General features: G+C 42.7%; 1 long non-coding RNA gene across 3 annotated transcripts in view; it reads left to right on the top strand.

The window, feature by feature from the left end:
- LOC130867281 (uncharacterized) overlaps positions 1 to 22755 on the top strand; it is a 99582-nt gene extending 76827 nt beyond the window's left edge. For 2 of the 3 annotated variants that reach the window (XR_009056452.1, XR_009056451.1), the window contains 2 exons: positions 19223 to 19831; positions 20656 to 22755. This is a non-coding gene — a long non-coding RNA (uncharacterized LOC130867281). Of the gene's footprint in view, positions 1 to 739; positions 19832 to 20655 lie in introns of those variants that run through there. The other variant, XR_009056450.1, reaches the window with a different exon arrangement.
- The last annotated feature ends 3039 nt before the right edge of the window (positions 22756 to 25794 follow it).

Raw genomic sequence — 25794 nt, 5'->3', positions numbered from 1 at the left:
TGTTCTCCGTGAATTGAAAATGTAAGGCCTATGTCCTCATCATAGTCTCTGTCCTGGAAGAGTGGGGGCCAACGACAGTGGTTAAATATCTTGGTCACACAGGAGGTGTTGGTTTTGCACAGACTTCTGGATCATAGACAGGCATCCTTAGAATATGTGGATGCCATGTGTGAGGGCAATGCTTCAACAACATCTGAGGATGGTCTGACTGGGAACCATAGGATCCCAGGAAATTCTATATGATTAAAATTTTGCTCTAGAGAAGCTAAACAAGAAGGTGAACCCAAAGAAAAACATATAAGCATCCCCCTGAATATTAACCTTCATCAGGCGATGAAAGAAGACAGAGACAGAGACCAACATTGGAGCACTGGACTGAAGTCTCACGATCCAAAGGAGGAGCAGAAGGAGAGTGAGCACGAGCAAGGAACTCAGGACGGCGAGGGGTGCACCCACACACTGAGGCAATGGGGATGATCTATCGGAAACTCACCAAGGCCAGCTGGCCGGGGACTGAAAAAGCATGGGACAAAACCGGTCTCGCTGAACATAATGGACAATGAGGACTACTGAGAACTGAAGAACAATGGCAATGGGTTCTTGATCCTATTGCACGTAATGGCTTTGTGGGAGCCCAGGTAGTTTGGATGCTCACCTTAATAGACCTGGATGGAGGTGGGTGGTCCTTGGACCTCCCACAGGGCAGAGAAACCTGCTTGCTCTTTGGGCTGAGGAGGAAGGAAGACTTGATTGGGGGAGGGGGAGGGAATGGGAGGTGGTGGCGGGGAAGAGGCAGAAATCTTTAATAATTAAATTAATTAATTAATAAAAAAAATCAGCAAGAAAAAAAAATTTACACTTGTCTATAAAGAGGTTATGAAGTTGTCAAAAAAAAAATTTGGGGATGAAAACCAAAATGCCCCAACTAAGTGGTCACGTTAACAAAACTGTGCAATACCATTGGGCCACCTAGTGATGGACAGAGAAATGGAGGATAAAAATGTGTCTGTACCTGTTTTGGGATGGGAGAGGAGTTGTGGGTCCCCACACAGCCTGCTGAGGGAAAATGCATGAGAATGAGAGGAACCAGGTTTAAAGCTGGCTTGGCTGATGCACATGTTTTGAGACCAAGGAAAGGCCCTGCCCTGTGCTGGTGGCCTGCAATCATGTGTCCTGGTCTCATCATATTGGACTTGCCTACAGAACCTGGGTCCTCAGCTCTCCTTTGTGTTGTGTTCAAGGGAAGCCATGTTTGTTACTGGAACTCTCCCCTTGCTGGTCTAGTGTACAAGGTGTGAATAGCCATCTAGACAGGGAGAATTGGAACATGTCCATTGAAGGTAGTTCTGGGATCCTCAATTTGATGAAGTGGATTTCATGATAAGGGTCATCTGTGAGATTTGGGACTACGAGATTATATGAGGAGATGTGGACACATGGATCTCACTGTTCATAGACTGAGTGCCTGGTGAACTGTGCCATCCAGGCCTAAGTGCGTGAGCCAGTGTTGGAAGTTAGGTATCTAGCAAACGCCTAGGCTGAGCTGGTAGGAAGTCTGTGTGACAGCAGCCTTTCCTTGAAATCCCCACATTGTGGGTTGACTGTGGCTCATAAGGCCGTTACAGGACAGGATTTTACATAGTCCATTTGAAGCCATAAACATGTGTGGTATACTCACCCTGTAACAAAACCAAAGAAAGGACGAGAATCCTCAAAATGCCTGCATATAGACCACAAGATTCCAGCTCGGCCTAGGAGTTTAGGCTAGTGGCAGACTGAGAGGATAATGGACAATCTCAGGACTCTGCTGGTGTGCAGAATACATGTACATGGTGTATCTGTAACAGAGACTGAGAAATCATGGGATCTGGAGACTCACCTGACTCAGTGCTGTGAAATCATACAGAGCGCTTCTTATGGCAATTATTGTCAAAACAGTGGGAATCAACCCTCCCAATGACAATCTCAAGCAAAGATATGTCCGGTACAAATCATAGAACCAGCAAAATCGAAATTAGGACTTGTCTGTTAGAATTCATAGCACCTGTAAAATTGCAGTGAGTACGTACCAATGAAAAAAATTTTATGGCTGGTGGTCACCAGAACATGAGAAACTTTCCTAAAGGGTTGCAGCATGAGGAGGGTTGAAAGCCACTCTCTTAGGTACATCATGTAGTAGGTGCTTTTATATGCTGGAATGCTTTCCATGAATTGAAAATGTAAGGCCTATGTCCTCATCAAGGTTTCTGTACTGGGAGAGTAGAGACTACAGTGATGGTAGAATATCTTGGTCACTCAGGTGATGTTGGTTTTGCACAGACTTCTGGATCATAGACAGGCATCCCTAGAGTATGTGGATGCCATGGGTGAGGGCAAGGCTTCAGACAACCTCTGAAGATGGTCTGACTGGGAACAATAAGATCCCAGGTAATTCAAAAGGATTCAAATTTGTGGATGAGAACCAAAATGCCCCAACTAAGTGGTCAAGTTCAAAAACCAGTGCAACACCAGTCGGCCACCAAGTGACTGACAGGGAAATGGAGGATTAAAACATGTCTGTGCCTGTTTTGGGTTGGGGGATGATTTGTGGGTCCCCGCAAAGCCTACTAAGGGGAGAATGCTTGAGCATGAGAGGAACCAGGTTCAAATCTGGCTTGGCTAATGCACAATAGTGAGACCAAGGAAAGGCCCTGCCCTGTGCTGGTGGCCTGCAATCATGTGTCCTGGTCTCATCATATTGGACTGGCCTACAGAACCTGGGTCCTCAGCTCTGCTTTGTGTTCTGTTCAGGGGAAGCCAAGTTTGTGACTAGAGTTTTCCCCCTGCTGGTCTGGTGCACAAGGTTTGCATAGCCATCTATACTGGGAGAATGGGAACATGGCCTGTGAAGGCAGTTCTGGGACCCTCATTTTCCTGGAATGAATGTCGTGGGCAGATGATCTGTGAGACCTGGAATGAAGGGATTATATGAGGAAATGTGGACACATGGATCTCACTGCTCATAGCCTGAATGTCTGGTGAACTGTGCCAGCTAGGCCTAAGAGCGTGAGCCAGTGTAGGAAGTTATGTGTCCAGAAAACTCCAAGGCTGAGCTGAAATGACGTCTGTGTGACAGCAGCCTTTCCTTAAAATCTCAACATTGTAAGTTGACTGCACATAAGGACGTTACACAACAGGCTTTTGCATAGTCCTTTTGAAGCCACCAACATGTGTGGTATACTCACCCTGTAACAAAACCAAAGCAGGGACGAGAATCCTTAAAATGCTGCTTTATAGACTTCAAGATTCCAGCTTGGCCTAGGAGTTTAGGCTAGTGGGGGACTCGAGGAGATATTGGTCCCTCTCAGGACTCTGATGGAATGTAGAAAACATTTACATGGACTATGTGTAACAGAGACTGAGAAATCATGGGACCTGGACACTCACCTGGATCGGTGCTATGAAATCCTACAGAGCCCTTTTATAGCAGTTATTGTCAAACAGTGGGAATCAACCCTCCCAAAGACCATCTGCAGCAAAGGTATGTCTGGTACAATACATAGCACCAGAAAAATTTCAGTTAGCATATGTCTGTTCAAATTCATAACAACTGCAAAAGTGTAGTTAGGATGTCTCAATGATAATATTTTATGACTGGTAGTCACCAGAACATGAGAAACTTTGCTGAAGGGTCACAGCATAAAGAGGGTTGAAAGTCACTGCCTTTGGTACATCATGTAGTTGGTGGTTATACATGCTAGAATGCTCTCTATGAATTGAAAACGTAAGGCCTATGCCCTCATCATAGCCTCTGTCCTGGAAGAGTGGAGCCAACAACAGTGGTTAAATATCTTGTTCGCACAGGAGGCATTGGTTTTGCACAGACTTCTGGATCATAGACAGGCATCCCTATACGATGTAGATGTCATGCGTGATGGCAATGCTTCAGACAACCTCTGAGGATGGTCTGACTGGGAACCATAGGATCCCAGGTAATTCTACATGATTAAAATTTTGGGATGAGAACTAAAATGCCCCAACTAAGTGATCATGTTAACAAAAACTGTGCAATACCATTGGGCCACCTAGTGATGGACAGAGAAATGGGGGATGAAAATGTGTCTGTACCTGTTTTGGGATGGGAGAGGAGTTGTGGGTCCTCACACAGCCTGCTAAGGGGAAATGCATGAGCATGAGAGGAACCAGGTTCAAATATGGCTTGGTTGATGCACATGTTGTGAGACCAAGGAAAGACCCTGCCCTGTGCTGGTGGCCTGCAATCATATGTCCTGGTCTCATCATATTGGACTGGCCTACAGAACCTGGGTCCTCAGCTCTCCTTTGTGTTGTGTTCAGGGGAAGCCATGTTTTTTTAATGGAAATCTCCCCCTCCTGGCCTAGTTCACAAGGTGTGCATAGCCATCTAGAGTGGGAGAATGGAAACATGACCTGTGAAGGCAGTTCTGAGATCCTCACTTTGATGAAGTAAATCTCAGGATAAGGGTGATGTGTGAGAATTGGAACTAGGGGATTATATGAGGAAATGTGGACACATGGATCTCACTGCTCATGGCCTGAGCGCCTGATGAACTGTGCCATCCAGGCCTAAGAGCGTGAGCCAGTATAGAAAGTTGTATATCTAGAAAACTCCCAGACTAAGCTGGTATGAAGACTGTGTGACAGCAGCCTTTCCTTGAAATCCCCACATTGTAGGTTACTGTGGCTAATAAGGCCGTCACAGGACAGGCTTTTGCATAGTCCTTTTGAAGCCATAAACATGTGTGGTATACTCACCCTGTAACAAAACCAAAGCAGGGACAAGAATCCTTAAAATGCTGGTATATAGAGTACAAGATTCCAGCTTGGCCTAGGAGTTTAGGCTAGTGGGGGACTTGAGGAGGTATTGGTCCCTCTCAGGACTCTGATGGAATGTAGAAAACATCTACATGGAGTATGTGTAACAGAGACTGAGAAATCATGGGACCTGGACACTCACCTGGCTCGATGCTGTGAAATCCTACAGAGCCCTTTTATGGCAGTTGTTGTCAAACAGTGGGAATCAACCCTCCCAAAGACCATCTGCAGCAAAGATATGTCTGTGACAATTCACAGCACCAGAAAAATTTCAGTTAGAATATGTCTGTTATGATTCATAGCATCTGCAAAATTGCAGTAAGGACTTTCCAATGAAAATAATTTTACGGCTGGTGGTCACCAGAACATGAGAAACTTTGCTAAAGGGTCACAGCATGAGGAGGGTTGAAAGCCACTGTCTTTCGTACATCATGTAGTAGGTGCTTTTATACGGTGGAATGTTCTCCATAAATTGAAAATGTAAGGCCTATGTCTTCATCATAGTCTCTGTACTGGAAGAGTGGCGCCAACGACAGTGGTTAAATATCTTGGTCACACAGGAGGTGTTGGTTTTGCACAGACTTCTGGATCATAGACAGGCATCTCTAGAGGTTATGGATGCCATGCGTGAGGGCAAGGCTTCAGACAACATTTGAAGATGGTCTGACTGGGATCAATAAGATCCCAGGTAATTCTAAATGATTCAGATTTGTGGATGAGAACCAAAATGCCCCAACTAAGTGTTCAAGTTCAAAAAACTGTGCAACACCAGTCGGCCACCTAGTGACAGACAGGGAAATCGAGAAGTAAAATATGTCTGTACCTGTTTTTGGTTGGGGGATGATTTCTGGGTACCCAAACAGCCTACTGAGGGGAGAATGCGTGAGCATGAGAGGAACCAGGTTCAAATCTGGCTTTGCTGATGCACATGTAGTGAGACCAAGCAATAGCCCTGCCCCTGTGCTGGTGGCCTGCAATCATATATCCTGGTCTCATCATATTGAACTGGCCTACAGAACCTGGGTCCTCAGCTCTGTTTTGTGTTCTGTACAGGGGAAGCCATGTTTGTGACTAATGCACTCCCCTTGCTCTTCAAGTGCACAAGGTGTGCATAGCCATCTAGACTGGGGCAATGGGAACATGGCCTGTGAAGGCAGTACTGGGATACTCACCTTGCTAGAATGAATCTCAGGGTCAGGGCAATCTGTGAGATTTGAAACAATGAGATTATATGAGGAAATGTGGACACATGGATCTCACTTTTCATAGCTTGAGTGCCTGGTGAACTGTCTCAGCTAGGCCTAAGAGCGTGAGCAAGTGTAGGAACTTATATGTGCAGAAAACTCCAAGGCTGAGCTGGAATGAATCTGTATAACACCAGCCTTTCCTTAAAATCCCCACATTGTAGGTTGACTGCACGTAAGTCCGTTACAGACAGAATTTTGTATAGTCCCTTTGAAGCCACCAACATGTGTGGTATACTCACCCTGTAACAAAACCAAAGCAGGGATGAGAATCCTTGAAATGCTGGTATATAGACTACAAGATTCCAGCTTGGCCTAGGAGTTTAGGCTAGTGGGGGACTCGAGGAGATATTGGTCCCTCTCAGGACTCTGATGGGATGTAGGAAACATCTACATGGACTATGTGTAACAGAGACTGAGAAATCTTGGGACCTGGACACTCACCTGGATCGGTGCTGTGAAATCCTACAGAGTCTTTTATGGCAGTTGTTGTCAAACAGTGGGAATCAACCCTCCCAAAGACCATCTGCAGCAAAGATATGTCTGTGACAATTCATAGCACTAGAAAATTTTCGGTTAGAATATGTCTGTTCAGATACAAAAAACTGCAAAATTGTAGTTAGGATTCCTCAATGAAAATAATTTTATGACTTTTCATCACCAGAGCATGAGAAACTTTGCTAAAGGGTCACAGCATGAGAGGGTTGAAAGCCACTGTCTTTGGTATATCATGTAGTAGGTGGTTCTACAGGCTGGAATGCTCTCTATGAATTGAAAATGTAAGGCTTATATCCTCATCATAGTCTCTGTCCTGGAAGAGTGGCGCCAACGACAGCGGTTAAATATCTTGGTCACACAGGAGGTGTTGGTTTTGCACAGACTTCTGGATCATAGGCATCCCTATACGATGTGGATGCCATGCGTGAGGGCAATGCTTCAGACAACATCTGAAGATGGTCTGACTGGGAATCATAGGATCACAGGTAATTCTATATGATTAAAATTTTGGGATGAGAACCAAAATGCCCCACCTCAGAGGTCAAGTTAAAAAAAAACTGTGCAATACCATTGGGCCACCTAGTGATGGACAGAGAAATGGAGGATGAAAATGTGTCTGCGCCTGTTTTGGGATAGGGGAAGAGTTGTGGGTCCCCACACAGCCTGCTGAGGGGAGAATGCATGAGCATGAGAGGAACCAGGTTCAAATCTGGCTTGGTTGATGCACATATTGTGAGACCAAGGAAAGACCCTGCCCTGTGCTGGTGGCCTGCAATCATGTGTCCTGGTCTCATCATATTGGACTGGCCTACAGAACCTGGGTCCTCAGCTCTGCTTTGTGTTGTGTTCATGAGAAGCCATGTTTGTTACTGGAAATCTCCCCTTGCTGGTCTAGTGCACAAATTTTGCATAGCCATCTAGACTGGGAGAATGGAAACATGGCCTGTGAAGGCAGTTCTGAGATCATCACTTTGATGAAGTGGATCTCAGGATAAGGGTGATCTGTGAGAACTGGGACTAGGGGATTAAATGAGGCAATGTGGACACGTGGATCTCACTGCTCATGGCCTGAGCGCCTGATGAACTGTGCCATCCAGGCCTAAGAGTGTGAGCCAGTGTAGGAAGTTGTGTATCTAGCAAACTCCTAGACTGAGCTGGTATGAAGACTGTGTGACAGCAGCCTTTCCTTGAAATCCCCACATTGTAGATTGACTGTGGCTCATAAGGTCATTACAGGACAAGATTTTACATAGTCCATTTGAAGCCACCTACATGTGTGGTATACTCACCCTGTAACAAACCAAAGCAGAGAAGAGAATCCTTGAAATGCAGGCATATAGACCACAAGATTCCAGCTTGGCCTAGGAGTTTAGGCTAGTGGCAGACTGAGAGGTTATTTGACCCTCTCAGGACTCTGCTGGTGTGCAGAATACATGTACATAGTGTATCTGTAACAGAGACTGAGAAATCATTGGATCTGGAGACTCACCTGACTCAGTGCTGTGAAATCATACAGAGCGCTTTTATGCTAGATGTTGTCAAACAGTGGGAATCATCCCTCCCAGTGACAATCTGAAGCAACGATATGTCTGGTAATAATCATAGCACCAGCAAGGTCAAAATTAGGATTTGTTTGTTAGAATTAATAGCACCTGTAAATTGTAGTGAGTAAGTCTCAACGAAAAAGAATTTTGTGGCTGGTGGTCACCAGAACATGAGAAACTTTCCTAAAGGGTTTGCAGCATGAGGAGGGTTAAAAGTCACTGTCTTTGGTACATCATGAAGTACGTGCTTTTATTCACTGTAATGTTCTCCATGAGTTGAAAATGTAAGGCCTATGTCCTCATCAAGGTCTCTGTACTGGGAAAGTAGGGCCAACGACAATGGTTAAATATCTTGGTGACACAGGAGGTGTTGGTTTTGCACAGACTTCTGAATCATAGACAGGCATTCCTAGAGGATGTGGATGCCATGGGTGACGGCAAGGCTTCAGACAGCCTCTGAAGATGGTCTGAATGGGAAAAATAGGATCCCAGTTAATTCAAAATGATTCAAATTTGTGGATGAGAACCAAAATGCCCCAACTAAGTGGTCAAGTTCAAAAAACTGTGCAACACCATTCAGTCACCTAGTGACGGACAGAGAAATGTAGGATTAAACCATGTCTGTACCTCTATTGGGTTGGCAGATGATTTGTGGGTCCCCCATTGCTTACTGAGGAGAGAATGCATGAGCATGAGAGGAACCAGGTTCAAATCTGATTTTGGTGATGCACATGTTGTGAGACCAAGGAAATGCCCTGCCCTGTGCTGGTGGCCTGCAATCATGTGTCCTGGTCTCATCATATTGCACTGGCCTACAGAACCTGGGTCCTCAGAACTGCTTTGTGTTGTGTTCAAGGGAATCCATGTTTGGTACTGGAAATCTCCCCTTGCTGGTTTTGTTCAAATAGTGGTGCATAGCCATCAGGACTGGGAGAATGGGATCATGTCCAGTGAAGGCAGTTCTGGGATACTCACCTTGCTGGAATGGATCTCAGGATCAGGGTGATCTGTGAGACCTGGGATGATGGAATTATATGAGGGGATGTGGACACACGGATATCACTGCTCATAGCCTGGGTGCCTGGTGAACTGTACTAGCTAAGACTAAGAGCTTGAGCCAGTGTACGAAGTTGTGTTTCCAGAAAGCTCCAAGGCTAAGCTGGTATGACGTCTTTGTGAAACCAACCTTTCCTTGAAATCTCACATTTTAGTGTGACTGTAGCTCATAAGGCAGTTACAGGACAGGCTTTTGCATAGTCCTTTTGAAGTCACAAACATGTGTGTTATACTCACCCTGTAACAAAACCAAAGCAGGGATAAGAATCCTCAAAATGCTCATGTATAGACTACAATATTCCAGCTTGGCCTAGTAGTTTACACTAGTGGGGGATTCAAGGGAAGATTGGTCCATCTCAGGATTCTGAAGGAATGTAGAAAACATTTACATGGAGTATGTGTAACAGAGACTGAGAAATCATGGGACCTGGACTCTCACCTGGCTTGGTGCTGTGAAATGATACAGAGCCCTTTTATGGCAGTTATTGTCATACCAGTGGGAATCAATCCTCCCAAAGACAATCTGCAACAAAGATATGTCTGTGACAATTCATAGCACCAACAACATTTCAGTTAGGATATGTCTGTTATGATTCATAGCATCTTCAAAACTGCAGTAAGGACATTCCAATGAAAATAATTTTACGACTTTTGGTCACCAGAACATGAGAAACTTTGCTAAAGGGTCGTAGTATGAGGAGGGTTGAAACCCTCTGTCTCTGATTCTTTAGAAGTAGGTGAATTTAAGTCTGGAATGCTCTACATGAATAAAATTGTAAGCCAATGCCCTCATTAAGGGCTCTGTCCTGGGAGAGTGGGGACTACGGTGGTGGCTGAATATCTTGGTCACTCAGGAGGTTTTGGTGTTGTTTAGACTTCTGGAGAATAGACAGGCATCCCTAGAGGATGTGGATGCCATGGGTGAGGGCAAATCTTAGGACAACCTCTGAGGATTGTCTGACTGTGAAATAAAGGAAACCAGTGGATTCAAAATTGTCAAATTTGGTGATCGTGGGGCCATAAATGCCTAAATACAGTGGTCTCTTTCAAAAATAAACTGTGCAGCACCAGTGGACCACCTAGTGCAGCATGGGTATGTGGAGAATGAAAATGTGTCTGTGCCTGTTTTGGTATGGGGGAGGAATTGTGGGTCCCCACACAGCCTGCTGAAAGGAGAATGCATGAGCATGAGAGGAACCAGGTTCAAATCTGGCTTGGTTGATGCACATGTTGAGAGACCAAGGAAAGACCCTGCCCTATGCTGGTGGCCTGCAGTCATATGTCCTGGTCTCATCGTACTGGACTGGCCTACAGAACCTGGGTCCTCAGATCTGCTTTGTGTTGTGTTCAAGGGAAGCCATGTTTGTGACTAGAGCTCTCCCCTTGCTGGTCTAGTGTACATGGTGTGCATGGCCATCCAGACTGGGAGAATGGGAGCATGGCCTGTGAAGGAAGTTCTGGGATCCTCAATTTGATGAAGTGGATCTCAGGATAAGGGTGATCTCTGAGAACTGGGAGTAGGGGATTATATGAGGAGATGTGGACACCTGGATCTTACTGCTCATAGCCTCAGTGCCTGGTGAACTGTGCCAACCAGGCCTAAGACCATGAGCCTGTGTAGGAAGTTATGTATCTAGCAAACTCCTAGGCTGAGCTGGTATGAAGTCTCTGTGATACCAGGCTTTTTTTTGAAATCCCCACATTCTAGGTTGACTGTAGCTCATGAGGCAGTTACAGGACAAGATTTTGCATAGTGCTTTTGAAGCCACAAACATGTGTGGCAACATGTTTGTGTAACAAAGCCTAACAAAGCCTGTAAGAAAGCCAAACAGTGACGAGAATCCTTGAAATGCTGGCACTTAGACTACAAGATTGCAGCATGGCCTAGGAGTTTAGGCTAATGGCAAACTGAGAGGATATTTGACCCTTTGAGGACTCTGCTGGTGTGCAGAATACATGTACATGGTGTATGTGTAGCAGAGACTGAGAAATCATGGGATTTTGACACGCGCCGGACTCAGAACTATGAAATCATACAGAGCGCATTTTGTGACAGATGTTGTGGGAATCAACCCTCCCAAAGACAATCTGAATCAAAGATATCTCTGGTACAGTTCATAGCATGAGTAAAATTGAAAGTTGGATTTTTCTGTTATGATTCATATCATCTGTAAAATGCAGTGATGATATCCCAATAAAAATAATTCTATAGCTAGTGGTCATCAGATCACGAGAAACTTTGCTAAAGGGTTGCAGCATGAGGAGGGTTGAAAGCCACTGTCTTTGGTACATCATGCAGTAGGTGCTTTTATACGCTGGAATGCTCTCCATGAATTGAAAATGTAAGGCCTATGTCCTCATCAAGGTCTCTGTACTGGGAGAGTGGGGACTACAGTGATGGTTGAATATCTTGGTCACTCAGGTGGCATTGGTTTTGCACAGACTTCTGGATCATAGACAGGCATCCCTAGAGGATGTGGATGCCATGGGTGAGGGCAAGGCCTCAGACAACCTCTGAGGATGGTCTAACTGGGAACCATTGCATCCCAGGTAATTCTATATGATTAAAATTTGGGGGTAAGAACCAAAATGCCCCAACTAAGTGTTCAAGTTCAAAAAACTGTGCAACACTAGTCGGCCACCTAGTGATAGACAGAGAAATGGAGGATAAAAATGTGTCTGTGCTTGTTTTGGGATGGGGTAGGAATTGTGGGTCCCCACACAGTCTGCTGAGGAGAGAATGCATGAGCATGAGAGGAACCAGGTTTAAAGCTGTCTTGGCTGATACACATGTTGTGAAACCAGAAAAGGCCATGCCCTGTGCTGGTGACCTGTAATCATATGTCCTGGTCTCATCATATTGGACTGGTCTACAGAACCTGGGTCCTCAGCTCTGCTTTGTGTTGTGTTCAGGGGAAGCCATGTTTGTTACTGGAAAGCATCCCTTGCTGGTCTAGTGCACAAGGTGTGCATAGCCATCTAGACTGGGAGAATGGAAACATGGCCTGTGAAGGCAGTTCTGGGATCCTCACTTTGATGAAGTGGATCTCAGGATAAGAGTGATTTGTGAGAACTGGGACTAGGGGATTAAATGAGGAAATGTGGACACATGGATCTCACTGTTCATGGCCCGAGTGCCTGGTGAACTGTGCCATCCAGGCCTAAGAGCGTGAGCCAGTGTAGGAAGTTGTGTATCCAGCAAACGCCTAGGCTGAGCTGGTATGAAGACTGTGTGACAGCAGCCGTTCCTTGAAATCCCCACATTGTAGGTTACTGTGGCTCATAAGGCCGTTACAGGACAGGCTTTTGCATAGTCCTTTTGAAGCCACCAACATGTGTGGTATACTCACCCTGTAACAAAACCAAAGCAGGGACGAGAATCCTTAAAATGCTGCTTTATAGACTACAAGATTCCAGCTTGGCCTAGGAGTTTAGGCTAGTGGGGGACTTGAGGAGGTATTGGTCCCTCTCAGGACTCTGATGGAATGTAGAAAACATCTACATGGACTATGTGTACAGAGACTGAGAAATCATGGGACCTGGACACTCACCTGTATCGGTGCTGTGAAATCCTACAGAGCCCTTTTATGGCAGTTGTTGTCAAACAGTGGGAATCAACCCTCCCAAAGACCATCTGCAGCAAAGATATGTCTGTGACAATTCACAGCACCAGAAAAATTTCAGTTAGAATATGTCTGTTATGATTCATAGCATCTGCAAAATTGCAGTAAGGACTTTCCAATGAAGATAATTTTACGGCTGGTGGTCACTGGTCACCAGAACATGAGAAACTTTGCTAAAGGGTCACAGCGTGAGGAGGGTTGAAACCCACTGTCTTTGGTTCTTTATGAAGGAGGTGGATTACAGGCTGGAATGCTCTCCATGAATAAAAGTGTAAGGCCAATGCCCTCACCAAGGTCTCTGTCCTGGGAGAGTGGGGACTATGGTGTTGGTTGAATAGCTTGTTCACTCAGGAGGCTTTGGTGTTGCACAGACTTCTGGATCGTAGACAGGCATCCCTAGAGGATGTGGATGCCATGGCTGAGGGCAAATCTTCAGAGAACCTCTGAGGATTGTCTGACTGTTAAATAAAGGAAACCAGAGGATTCTAAATTGTCAAATTTGGTGATAGTGGAGCCATCAATGCTCCAATACTTTGGTCTGTTTCAAAATTAAACTGTGCAACACCAGTGGACCTCCTAATACAGGATGGGTATTTGGAGGATGAATATGTGTCTGTGCTTCTTTTGGGATGAGGGAGGAGTTGTGGGTCCCCACACAGCCTGTTGTGGGGAGAATGCATGAACATGAGAGGAACCAGGTTCAAATCTGGCTTGGCTAATGCACATGTTTTGAGACCAAGGAAAGGCCCTGCCGTGTGCTGGTGGCCTGCAATCATATGTCATGGTCTCATCATATTGGACTTGCCTACAGAACCTGGGTCCTTAGCTCTGCATTGTGTTTTGTTCAGGGGAAGTCATGTTTGTAACCAGAGCTCTCCCCTTGCTCGTCTAGTGCACAAGTTGTGCATAGCCATCTAGACTTGGAGAATGGGAACATCGCCCTTGATGGCAGTTCTGGCATCCTCAATTTGATGGAATAGATCACAGGATATTGGAAATCTGTGTAACCTGGGCTTATTGCACGGTGAGAAGGTGTGGACATGTGGCACTCACTCTCATTGCCAGAATGAGCAAAATTCATTTTTGTAGACAAAAATGAATAGAGGACAGTTCCGCTACATATAAGTGTGTGAGCCAGTGTGAGAGGATCCATTACTATAAGACTCCATGGCTAAGCTGGCATGCACTCTGTATGACTGCGGTACTTTCTAGAAATTTATATGTAGTAGGGTGGCTGTGACATTTTTGACAGTCACCCTGACAGTATTTTGCACAGTTCTTTGGTTCCACATACATTTGGGTAATAGCCACATTCTAAGAAGTCAGGACCGTGGGTGAGATTCCATGAGATGTATCCATGCAGACTCAAATATTCCAGCTTGAACCCGGAGTTTAAGGTAGTGGGATAATAACTGGCTTATGGATTCCTCTCTAGACTGTGTTGGTGTTCAGACTACATCAACTTGGTGTCAAAGTAACTGATTGCCTAATCCTGGGATCTGTATATTCACGTGGCTTGGTGCTATGAAATCCTATAGAGACCTTTTCTTAGGGGAGTTATACTCAACCTGTGAGAAGCCACCCTCCCAAAGACCATCTGAAGCAATGCAATTTATATGACAATTCATAACACCAGCAAAACTGAAGTTAGGACGATCCAGTGGAAATGATTTTACTGTCTGTGTTCACCAGAACATGAGAAATTTTGCTAAATGGTCTCAACATGAGGAGGATTAAAACCCACTATCTTATGGTCAGTAGATTGTACATAGGTTAGAGCCTGGGTGACTCTCCATGAATGAAAATTGTAAGGTCTATGCCCACAGCAAGGTCTCTGTCCTAGTGAATGAGGTCAATAGTGGTGGACAGTTATTTGGGTCATACAGGAGCCTTTGCTGTTGCACAGGCTCCTGGACTATAGACAGGCATCCCGAGAGGATGTAGATGACATGGCTAAGGTTAAAGCTTCAGACAATGATTGAGGCCTGTCTGACTGGGAACCAAAGGATCCCAGCTTATTTCAAATGATTCAAATTTGGGAGAGGTGAGGACCAAAATGCCCCAACTCAATGTTAAGGTTCAAAAACTGTGCAACACCAGCTGGGCCACCTAGTGAAGGATGTGTACATGGAGGATGAAAATGTGTCTGGGTTTTGGGATCGGGGAGGAGTTGTGGGTCCCCACACAGACTGCTGAGGGGAGAATGCATGAGCATGAGAGGAACCAGGTTTAAAGCTGGCTTGGTTGATGCACATGTTGTGAGACCAAGGAAAGACCCTGCCCTGTGCTGGTGGCCTGCAATCATGTGTCCTGGTCTCATCATATTGGACTGGCCTACAGAACCTGGGTCCTCAGCTCTGCTTTGGGTTGTGTTCATGGAAGCCATGTTTGTGACTAGAGCTCTCCCCTTGCTGGTCTAGTGCACACGGTGTTCATAGCCATCTAGTCTAGGAGAATGGGAACATGGCCTGTGAAGGCAGTTCTAGGATCCTCACTTTGCTGGAATGGATCACAGGATTTTGGTGATCTGTGAGATGTGGGCCTATGGCACTGTGAGAAGCTGTGGACATGTGGCACTCACTGCTTGTGGCTTAAATGAGCAAAATTCATTTTTGTGGACAAAAATGAATAGAGGACAGCCCAAATACACCTAAGAGTGTAAGCCATTGAGGGAGGATCCATTACTAGAAGACTCCATGACTAAGCTGGCATGCGGTCTGTATGACAGCAGCACTTTCTAGAAATTTCCATATAGTAGAGTGACTGTGACATGTTTGACAGTCACCCGGACAGCATTTTGCACAGTTCTTTTGGTGCCACATAAATGTGTGTTATGGTCACATTCTAAGAAGGCCAGACCATGGGTGAAAATACACCTGATGCATCCATGCAGACTCCAATACTCCAGCTTGGCCTAGGAGTTCAAGGTACCGAGGCAGTCACAGGGTTATTGATTTCTCTCTAGACTGTGTTGGTGTTCAGACTACACTAACTCGGTGTCAAAGTGACCGATTGCGAAATCATCTGATCTGTACATTCACCTGGCTTGGTGCTGTGAAATCCTATGGAGACCTTTTCTTAGGGCAGTTATACTCAACCTGTGGGAAGCAACCCTCCCAAAGACCATCTGAAGCATGCAATTTACATGACGATTCATAACACCAGCAAAACTGAAGTTAGGACGATCCAGTGGAAATGATTTTACTGTCTGTGTTCACTAGAACACGAGAAATTTTGCTAAATGATCTCAGCATGAGGAGGGTTAAAACCCACTCTCTTATGGTCATCAGACAGTACGTAGATCAGGGCCTGAATGACTCTCCATGAATGGAAAGTGTAAGGCCTATGCCCACAGCAAGGTCTCTGTCCTAGTGAATGAGGTCAATGGTGGTGGATGGTTATTTGTTGGAAAGCAGGATGCTGTATCAGTCTCATTGATTGTCTAGTGTTCAGAGTGCAAGATACCAGCTAATCATAGGCATGTAAAGATTGGGCAGTTTTGTAGGAATCTCTTAGTCTACTGTGGTAGTGTACTGATTGCTATGTTTTCTAGGCCTGGGAATATGAAGGGCAGGGTCATGCTGGGTTCAGGAGCACTTACCTGGCTCATTTGGTTGACAAGCTGTGAGAACCAGAATAGACCTGGGACTTTTAGGCCGAACAGGTGGGTGAACATCTGGATCACTCTCCAGGTTAGGCAGATGCCAGATACATGGCCCATGCTGAGGTTAGTGTATATGGCTAATTGTGGTAGCTGATTATTTGGGGTCCATCACCAGGTCTTTTTTGTTGGTTAGCATTTGCTTGGCTCCTGTGAAATTATTTTTCCAGTATCTGCCAGACAGTTTCCAGGTTTTCTGTCTTAACACTCTTGTGTAGGAATAGAATTTTCTAGTTGTTCCAGCTTTGTATGTTTTTCAACTATAAATTCTTGACCGAAGAATATCTTTCATTTCCATGTTCTTCCATGCATTGTCTGGTCTAACAATGAAAGACACATTTCAGCTGTGTGTCTTTGCTGTTACAAAGTTTCCTTGGACATAATGATTACCTGTTTGGTGTTTAACGGTTCCTCTGCCATGTTTTTCATAGGCATTGCTGGTCTGATCTCCACGACCCCTTCATCTCTTTTTTACCCCATTTTTAAAGAAAAAGTTTTCCATGTGATGTTTTCCACATCAAGAGCTGTATTAATCATGAAAGATAGTCTCTGCATTTTACTATTCCAGCTCTTTCTGCTCTGATCATTAAAAAAGTGTTCCATAGCCAGCTTTTATCTGCTCTGGCCAGGAAGTAAATCTCTAAACTCAGCCACTTCCAAAGAGGTCACGTCATGTAGGTTCCAAAGGAAGTTTACCATTTCTGTATCTTCACCATCATTATTTATTCTAGTCAGGAAGGAATTATTGTATTTATATGTCTTCCTTGGCTGTATTCATTTTGGCTGCACAACAATCTTTAATATTTATGTCTTCTCAAGTTATAGCTGACTTCAAATAATAATATCTACTCCATATTCTTGTTTTTCCCAGATATATTTCTCTGATACCTATGGAAATCTTCAATATCCACATCTTTCAATGCCATATTTTTTCTTGAATGTTCCCTTACCACAGCAATAACTATTTGGTGATGAAAAGCAGCTACCATTTTCCTATCTGCACCATGAAATATATTCTGCATGTTATATTTTCTGCCATAGATAGTATTGTTAGGAAATAAGCCTTCTATCTCATGTCTTTACTAACCACAGCTCCTTGGTGCATTTTTCATATCAATTTATTTCTCAAAATGAGTATCCATAAGAGATAGAATCCAATCCTCAGTCTTGTATAATCATTAAAGATTCTAGTTGCAAAGAGAACATGACTTGTTCACTCATAAGGGTTTTAAAAATTATGTTATAATTTTCCATGTCTATATGTTTTTAACTCACAACTACTCTGGCAATAAAGTGCATTCTCTGCAGTCACATCCTCCTGTTGCTGCTTTAGTACTGGAATAAGTCATCTATCACTATGTCTTTCCCTAGATATAGATGCTGTTGACAAGAAAGTGATGCCCAACTTCTATGTTGTGTCATTCAGTGCAGGGTTGTAGCTGTGAAATGCCTTCCAAATCTATTTCATCATGAGCTAAAGTTGATTGGTAAAGCAAGAAGTTTTCCATTACCATATCTTCCCAGTTTATATCCACTCTGCTTAAGGAAATTTTCCTGCTTCTCCTCTTCCATAGGCTCAACAAAGTTGGTCAGAAAAAAGTTTCCATCTCTGGCCAAGAAATAAGTTCTTCATTTTCATGCTTTGATAATGTAAAAAGCCATTCCTTGCTAGTACCTTTCAAAGTCTCTCTGCTCTGGTTATGAGCTTGACCTTTGAATGCTATATACTATAATTCCTTCCATTAAAAACCATATACCTTTCTGTGTCCCCAAAACTACAGCTGTCTTTGTTACAGAATTGTTTTTTTTTCCTGTTATCATAGCTTTTCAAATCATGGCAGCTTTGATCATGAGAGCAGACTTCCCACAGAACAGTCCTTGCTGTTGACGATTTAGGAAAACTTCTTACTCCATTCCTGTTCAGTCATATTTATTTTTGTCACAATCTAGTTTTGGTTTCCTCAGTTTCTGCATCCATAGCTACTTTGTCAAGTAAACAATGATTTTAAATCTAGGATTTCTCCTGTTAAATTTGCTGTCAGTGTGTCTGTTTTGGTGACCACAGAAAATTTTCTCTTCCCTCTCTGACCATTTATGCTCTGATCACTGAAGATTTTTTTGATTGTGTATCTTATACGACCATAGCAGCTCTTTGTGTGTTTGTACTGAGATATTATCTCATCAGTCAGGGTGGTCTTGAACTCACCATCCTACTACAGTGCTAGCTAGCAGCTCTTTGATACATGTATCTGAGCTTTATGACATCCACATAATAAGTAAATCTCTACAGCAAGATGAATTAATAGATATATTATCTTACATACCTGCTTTTTTGTGATGAAAGCAGCTAAAATTTACTTATTTCATTAAAACCTAAATACAATATGGTCTTATTAACTCTAGTACTCATGCTGCCATACATAAAGTCTCTATACTTGCTCCTCCTACACATCTTCTACTTCAGGATTCCTTTAGAACAGTTCTCACCACTTCAGTACAGTGTAGGTTTCCTTGTAGTGAAAGTGTGATTCTATCCTGCTGCGTCCCACTTTTCTAGCTTCACTCATGGCTTGAGAGAATATAGAGAAACATAAAGAATACGCTAATTGGAACAAAGTTCTAGGCAAGGACAGCCAAGTAGATGAGCCCAGTTTGTTCTCTTCTGTGGGGTTTTGCATTTCTACCTATGCCTATTTATATGTATGTATCCCCTTTTCATGCTGTATGTTTGGCTTTTTACTCTGTATCCTGACTGTATTCAAGCTGAGAAGAGGACTGCAACTGTAGCATGGAGAACATACTGTAATTATGGTAAGACAATGGCCAATTCAGGAACTATTCTCTAAAAGGTGAAGAGATTGCAGAAACAATTATCAAACCCCCCCTTAAAATATCAGGAATTCATTAGAGTACAATGAGGCTTTCTGGGGGCAAAGCCAATGACTGCCTAGGATAAAGGATCTGGCGATGTCTGTCTGTCTCAACCCAGCCCCTTCATCAGACCAAACCTACCAAGAAAACTGAGGCTTGTATCTTGTAAAAAGTCACCTGTGGCTGAAATACTCTTTTCATATGAATACTATGAGTGCTCACATTGGCGGCATACTCCTGTCATCTTAGCACTAAAAAGACCAAAGCAATAGGACTACAGCCCAGTGTAGGTTGCATGATAAGAACCTGTCTAAAAATGGCTAACATTACTTTTACTCATACTTGTTCTTTTTTATTTAAAATATCCCTGGGTCTCTGAACTCCACTTCGCTCAACATTATGTCATCTTATACTCTGAGAAACATCTTGGGACATTTGTACCTGGATTTCATCAGGCTTGATGTTTGGTATTCCTTATAGACCTCCACACTGTAATTACAGGTAAGTAGTTTTTGTAACTTCTGCCAAACTGTCTGGCCTGTCTTTTTGCCTAAAATACCTACCAAAAAAGCATGGATATACTGAACAAAGCAGGAATAATACTAACCTAAATGTGGAAATACACACTTACCGCCAGATCAAAGAGAGCTAGAACCAATCCATCTTCTGCATTAGCTTCTCGTAAACCCACTACAATACTTTCAATGTCTAGCTCTAGCTCACAGGAAAGAAAACTGGTATATCCTATAGACTGGCATCTTTATTAAGTACTACAAATACTATGCAGCCCAAAACATGTTGGTATTAATCTCTATTACTTGGAACTATTGGCAATTGTTAGCTTCTGGGCAAGGAAAGGACAGTTTTCTTTTAGGACTGGAGCCCCTGGTAAGTTGACCATGATCCATCGGAAGACCTCATATCCGAAACTACTTGAGTAGCATAAGCTGGTCTTGAGGGGCTTTTGAAAAGACAAAAAGTCAGGTGGAGAGAAAAGGTGTGGGAATAGTTCTGGGGGAGCAATAAATATTCGGGTAATATGGGAATAGTTGGGGGAAAGATAAATGTGTGGGTAGGTGTGGGAATAGTTAGGGGAGGAGGGATGAATGTGATCAAAGTCTCAAAGAACTAATAAAACTCAAATACATAAAGTGTGCCTCTGAAAAACTGGTATTTCTAGAAACTTGACGACTGAAGGAGATGTTTATTTAGAGAAGTGGTCCTGCTTATTCTATAGTATGTGGGAAGATATTTTCTCAATTGGAGTGAAATAATTATATTTGGCTTATGACTGCCATCTCATAACACTTGTTTGTTTCTATCAGGTGATTTTAACCAGAAATGCCACCCATTAGCTCTGTCAAGAGGAACAACATTCAACATGCCACCACACTGGAAAAACTTGGCTAGGATCTGGCAACAAGCTGAAGTTCCAAGACCATCTGGACATCAAGAGTCACTTCTTCATATTTCCATAAATGCTAGTTTGGTTGTGCTTGTAATCCATGCTACTTTGGAGACTTGAGTCAAAGAAACAAGTTGACCATCCTGAACAAGACAGGATATAACCTTATCTCAAATCAAAACCAACCAAACTCCAGAAAGATATTCATAAACTTTCTGGTGAGTTTGCTGAGGAAAAGGATTATATTGCTAAATGTTAAGGGATAATGCCATTAATATTTTATATTAATGGTATTTTATTATTTAAGCCATCAAAATACTCATTCTTAATAACACGCATTCTTGAGTGAACTTTTGTAATGGGTGAAATACTTATATGTATATGCGTAATGAGATAATATTTGTGCCATTTTAGACTGATGTTATTTGTAGTATACTGATGATTCAGTGTATATCTTTTCCGTTAAGTTATGTAAGATTGGTAGATTAGAATTTACAAGTAAAATAGTGGATTAAATACTATATCTGAGCCAGTGGATAAAAAATGTTATGATAAAAACATAATAAATCCTATTTATGTACAAGAAAGACTAAAAAAACTAAAAAGGCAAAGTCTAAACTTCTCTACAACGAAGGATCCAGGTCCAGCAGAAATCAGTTGTGGTACTACTCCTACTAACTGACCTCGCTGTAGCTGCCAGACTTGTGTTCTCACCATGAAAGCGCAGGAGAGAAGGCCTGGGCTGTGTAAACTCAACTGAATGGGTAAAAATCCCTTAAATAGAACAGGATGTGAGTAGTAGAAATGTGGTTTGACAACCTAAAGATCACTACACATTAATAGAGGGAACAATTTGTCAAGAATATTAGAATGTTATTAATTTTTGTGCACCAAATATTAGATCCAGTCAGTGAGAAATTTCAATACTCTCATCCTTAGACACATTTCAAACTAAAAATCTACAAAGAAATGACATGAGCAAATAACACCATAGAGCAGTCACATTTTACAGATACTTACAAAGTATTCCATCCAATTAATAGGAACTACGCATTAATCTCAGCAGCACAGGGGGTTTTATCTAAAACTATTCACATTACAGGACACAAAACAAAGATGGAATTACTTACATTTTATAAGATAATGGTATAATAAAAGAAGTTACAAAAATACTTAGTACTGAGCAATACATTTTTGAATTAACAGTAGACTCTAATAAAATCCAGAGAGACTTTAGGGGATACTTTATTAACTTACATTCTAAAAAAAGCTAGAAAACTGGGACTGGAGATGTAGATCTGTGGTAGACTGCTTGTTTGGCATCTTCAAAACCCTAAATTTGATTCCTAGCACTGTTAAAAAAATGTTAGAAAACTTAAAAGAAATGGATATATTCCTGAACCCATGTGACCTGCCAACATGAATTCAAGGAGGTACGAACAACTTCAAGAAATGCAAAATAAGCAATGATTTTGTAGTCTTTCCACATAGAAAAGTCAGGGGATGCTGGGTGGTACTGGTGCATGTCTTTAATCCCAGCACTTGAGAGGCAGAGACAGGAGGAACTCTATGAGTTCAAGGCCAGTCCCTGGTCTACACAGCAAGTTTCAGGACAGGCTCCAAAAGCTACAGAAAAAAACCTGTCTTGAAAAACCAAAAGAAAAAGAAAGAAGAAAGAAAGAGAGAGAGAGAGAGAGAGAGAGAGAGAGAGAGAGAGAGAAAAGGAAAAGAGGAAAGGAAAAGAAAAGAAAAGAAAGACAGGGCTGAATGGATTCACTATTGAATTCTAACAAATCTTTAAGGAAGTCTAGCATTAGCACTTCTTAAACATTCTCATAAAAAGAAGTAGAGGGGACACCATTAAACTTATCTAAGAAATTCCATGTTCCCATAATGTGAATACTGTTAACATTACTGTTATTCATTTTAAAGCATTAAAGATGTTTTATACATACGTTAAATTCATCACTGACCCTAAAAATGAAGTGATTGGAAAAAATGGATTAAACATCAAACTACATTGTTGTGTGACTTTTCCTGGGGTGGGGTGTGGATAAAGAAATGACTATTCATTCCACATAGGGTATCACTTATAAACTAAAAGCCTGACTCCACCTGAGTTCGGTTTGGTATATCAATGGATTTATTGGAGTTACTTACAGGAACATGGGTGATTGGGCAGCTGCATCATCAACAAAGTTCAATCTCAACATGAATCACCACTGCCTGGGTGATTTGTGCAGCTGATTTCACTGAAGAATCCACTCTAGCATGTGTGACCACTCACAGATGCTTCATAACTGGAGTTTTGCCTTTAGTCATCCTTCCCCTTCCTATATTCTCTAGAACTTTCCAAGACCACATACAGGCAAGAGGTATGGAATAGTGGGTTAAGGTATAGTTACCTTCCTTCTAAGAGTTAATGCTAACAATCCAATTATAATTATTATTAACCTAGCTATTAATATGTTATTTTGATTATTTTATTACTATGACTGTGGAGTTAAAGTATTGGATAGGTCGTCACAACAATCTAGGCTTTATGAAGGTGATAGTCATGTTGTACTTGTAGAAAACAGCTGTACCTTCTCCTATATTGCTTAGGGGCTTAACTGGGGTCATCCTTGTGGATTCTTGGGAATTTCTCTAGGGCCAGGTTTCTTGCTAGTCCCTTAATGGCTCCCTCAATCAAAATATCTCTTTCCTTGATCTCGTCTCTGTCCTTCCTCCATCTCAACTATCCTTTTCCCTCAAGTTCTCCTCCCCTCCCCTTCTCCCCTCCTCTTCCTTTTCTGCTTTCTCTTCTCCCCCCACCCCCATGCTCCCAATTTTGTCAGGCAGTCTTATCTATTTCTCCTTTCCAGGTTGATTTATGTGTATTTTTCTTAGGGTTCACCTTGTTACTTAGCTTCTCTAGGATCTGGCCTTGCCCTGTAGTCAGACTGATGAATATGTTAAATGTCACCATAGAACCTTCATCCAGCAACTGACAGAAACAGAGGCAGAACCCGCAGTGGGGCTGTGGGCTGAGCTCCCAAAGTCCAGTTGAAGAGTGGGAGGAGTGAGAATATGAGCAAAGAGGTCAAGACCATGATGGGGACACCCACTGAAGCAGTTTACCTGAGCTAATGGAAACTCACCAACTTCAGCCAGACACAGAAGGAACCAACATAGCACTAAACTAGACCCTCTGAATGTGGGTGACAGTTATATGGCTGGAGCAGACTGTGGGACCACTGGAAGTGGCATCAGGATTTATCCCTACTGCTTGTAGTGGCTTTTGGGAATTCATTCTCTTTGGATGGATACCTTGCTCAGCCTAGATATATTAGGGAGAGCCTTGGACCTTCTCCAAAGCAATGTGCCTTGCCCTCTATGAGGAGTGGATGGGGTTGGAGTGGGGGTGAGGTAGAGGGAATGGGAGGAGGGGAGGGAGTGGGAACTGGGATTGGTATGTAAAATGAAAAAAAGATAACTTGTTTTCTTTTTTAAAAAATAAGATAAATTATAAGAAAAGAAAACAGATATACCATAACACATGTATTGCGATAAAATTGACAAATAAAAGTTGTAAATATTTAGTGTGGTGTTCAATTTCTTTTATACTACTAAGGATGGAACCCAGGGCCTCATCTAAGGGATTTGTCTGTCACTGAACCATAGCCAGACCTTAATGCAATGTTTTGATATACATATACAAGGTGGAATAATGTAATCAAGCTAATTAACATATGTATCACTTCACATAGTTTCCATTTTGGTGGGAAAAATAAGAAACTCTAAAGACACAATGATGAAATAGATTAAAAAATCAAAACCCTACAAATTATATTCACTATTACTGCAAAACCAGATCTCAACAATGTCAGCAGTATCTCTCTCTCTGGATGCCCCATAGCTCCTTGGTCCTTGTGATGGCTGTTGAAAGAATTCAGATGAGATTCACAGAGTACAGTGTAGAAGATGGGCAGTTTATTACACTGTAGAAATACCTCTCAAAGGATCAGAGCAGATGGCTAAAGAAATCATTGCAGAGCAGAGGGCATTCTCAAAAGGGTGAAAGTAGACAGTTGCCAAAGGGGCCATTGTAGAGCAAAGTCCAGTATCAAGAGGTAAAGATGGCCAAAGGAGACATTGCAGAGAAGAGTGGAGTCTCAGCAGGTGAAAGTGAACAATGGCTTTATACTATTTCTATGTACCTAGAACAAACAGCTTATCCTAATGGACTTTATCTTTTCCAAGTGATTGACAGGCTTTTGCATTAACTCTTACAGGAGGGATCATGGGTATGTTGTTGTATGACACTTTTCCTAGAGAAAATTGGACAAATACCCACTTATGCCACACAGGGAACCAACACCAGGTCAAACTAAGGATACCTCCTAAGTTCAATGTGGTGAACCAATGAATTGTATCAGAGTTACTTACAGCAAAGAGGTGACATGAAGGCTGCTGTATCACCAAAAGCCCACCCATGGATAATAGCTCACTAAAGCTGGGAATCTGAAATACACTGCACAACTTGAAGGCAGCTCCATAGTTTATAGAGTGTCACTTCCAGGAAGCTCTTCTGGTCTGAGAGCATTCCAGCAGTCCTTGCTGTTTATATATGCTTGGGGAAGTGGGGGCCTAGTGCATCTGTTCGGATTCATGGACTTTCCAAAAATTTGGAACTGTTTACCTATTTACTTATTTGGTCTTAACCAGCTTCCCTGCAGGATAGAATGCTTTATTAGAATGCTTCTTTTTTTTTTTTTTTTTGGTTTTTCAAGACAGAGTTTCTCTGTAGCTTTGGAGCCTGTCTTGGAACTCACTTTTGTAGACCAGGGTGGCCTCATTCTCACAGAGATCTGCCTCTCTCTGCCTCCTGAGTGCTGGGGTTAAAGGTATGTACCACACCGCCAGACTTACATCCTCCCTCTTAATGAACTTCTCTTCAAGATCGAATATTTTACCTTGGAGGAAATTGCTTCACAAACCATGCCTTTATTTTTATATCATAAAGGCTCCTGCTAACTAATAACTTTAAAAGATTTAGAGTTATAAAACCTAGGTTTAG

Source organism: Chionomys nivalis, chromosome X (genome assembly GCF_950005125.1).
Source record: "Chionomys nivalis chromosome X, mChiNiv1.1, whole genome shotgun sequence".
NCBI lineage: Eukaryota > Metazoa > Chordata > Mammalia > Rodentia > Cricetidae > Chionomys > Chionomys nivalis.
This window is presented reverse-complemented; position numbering and strand designations above follow the sequence as displayed.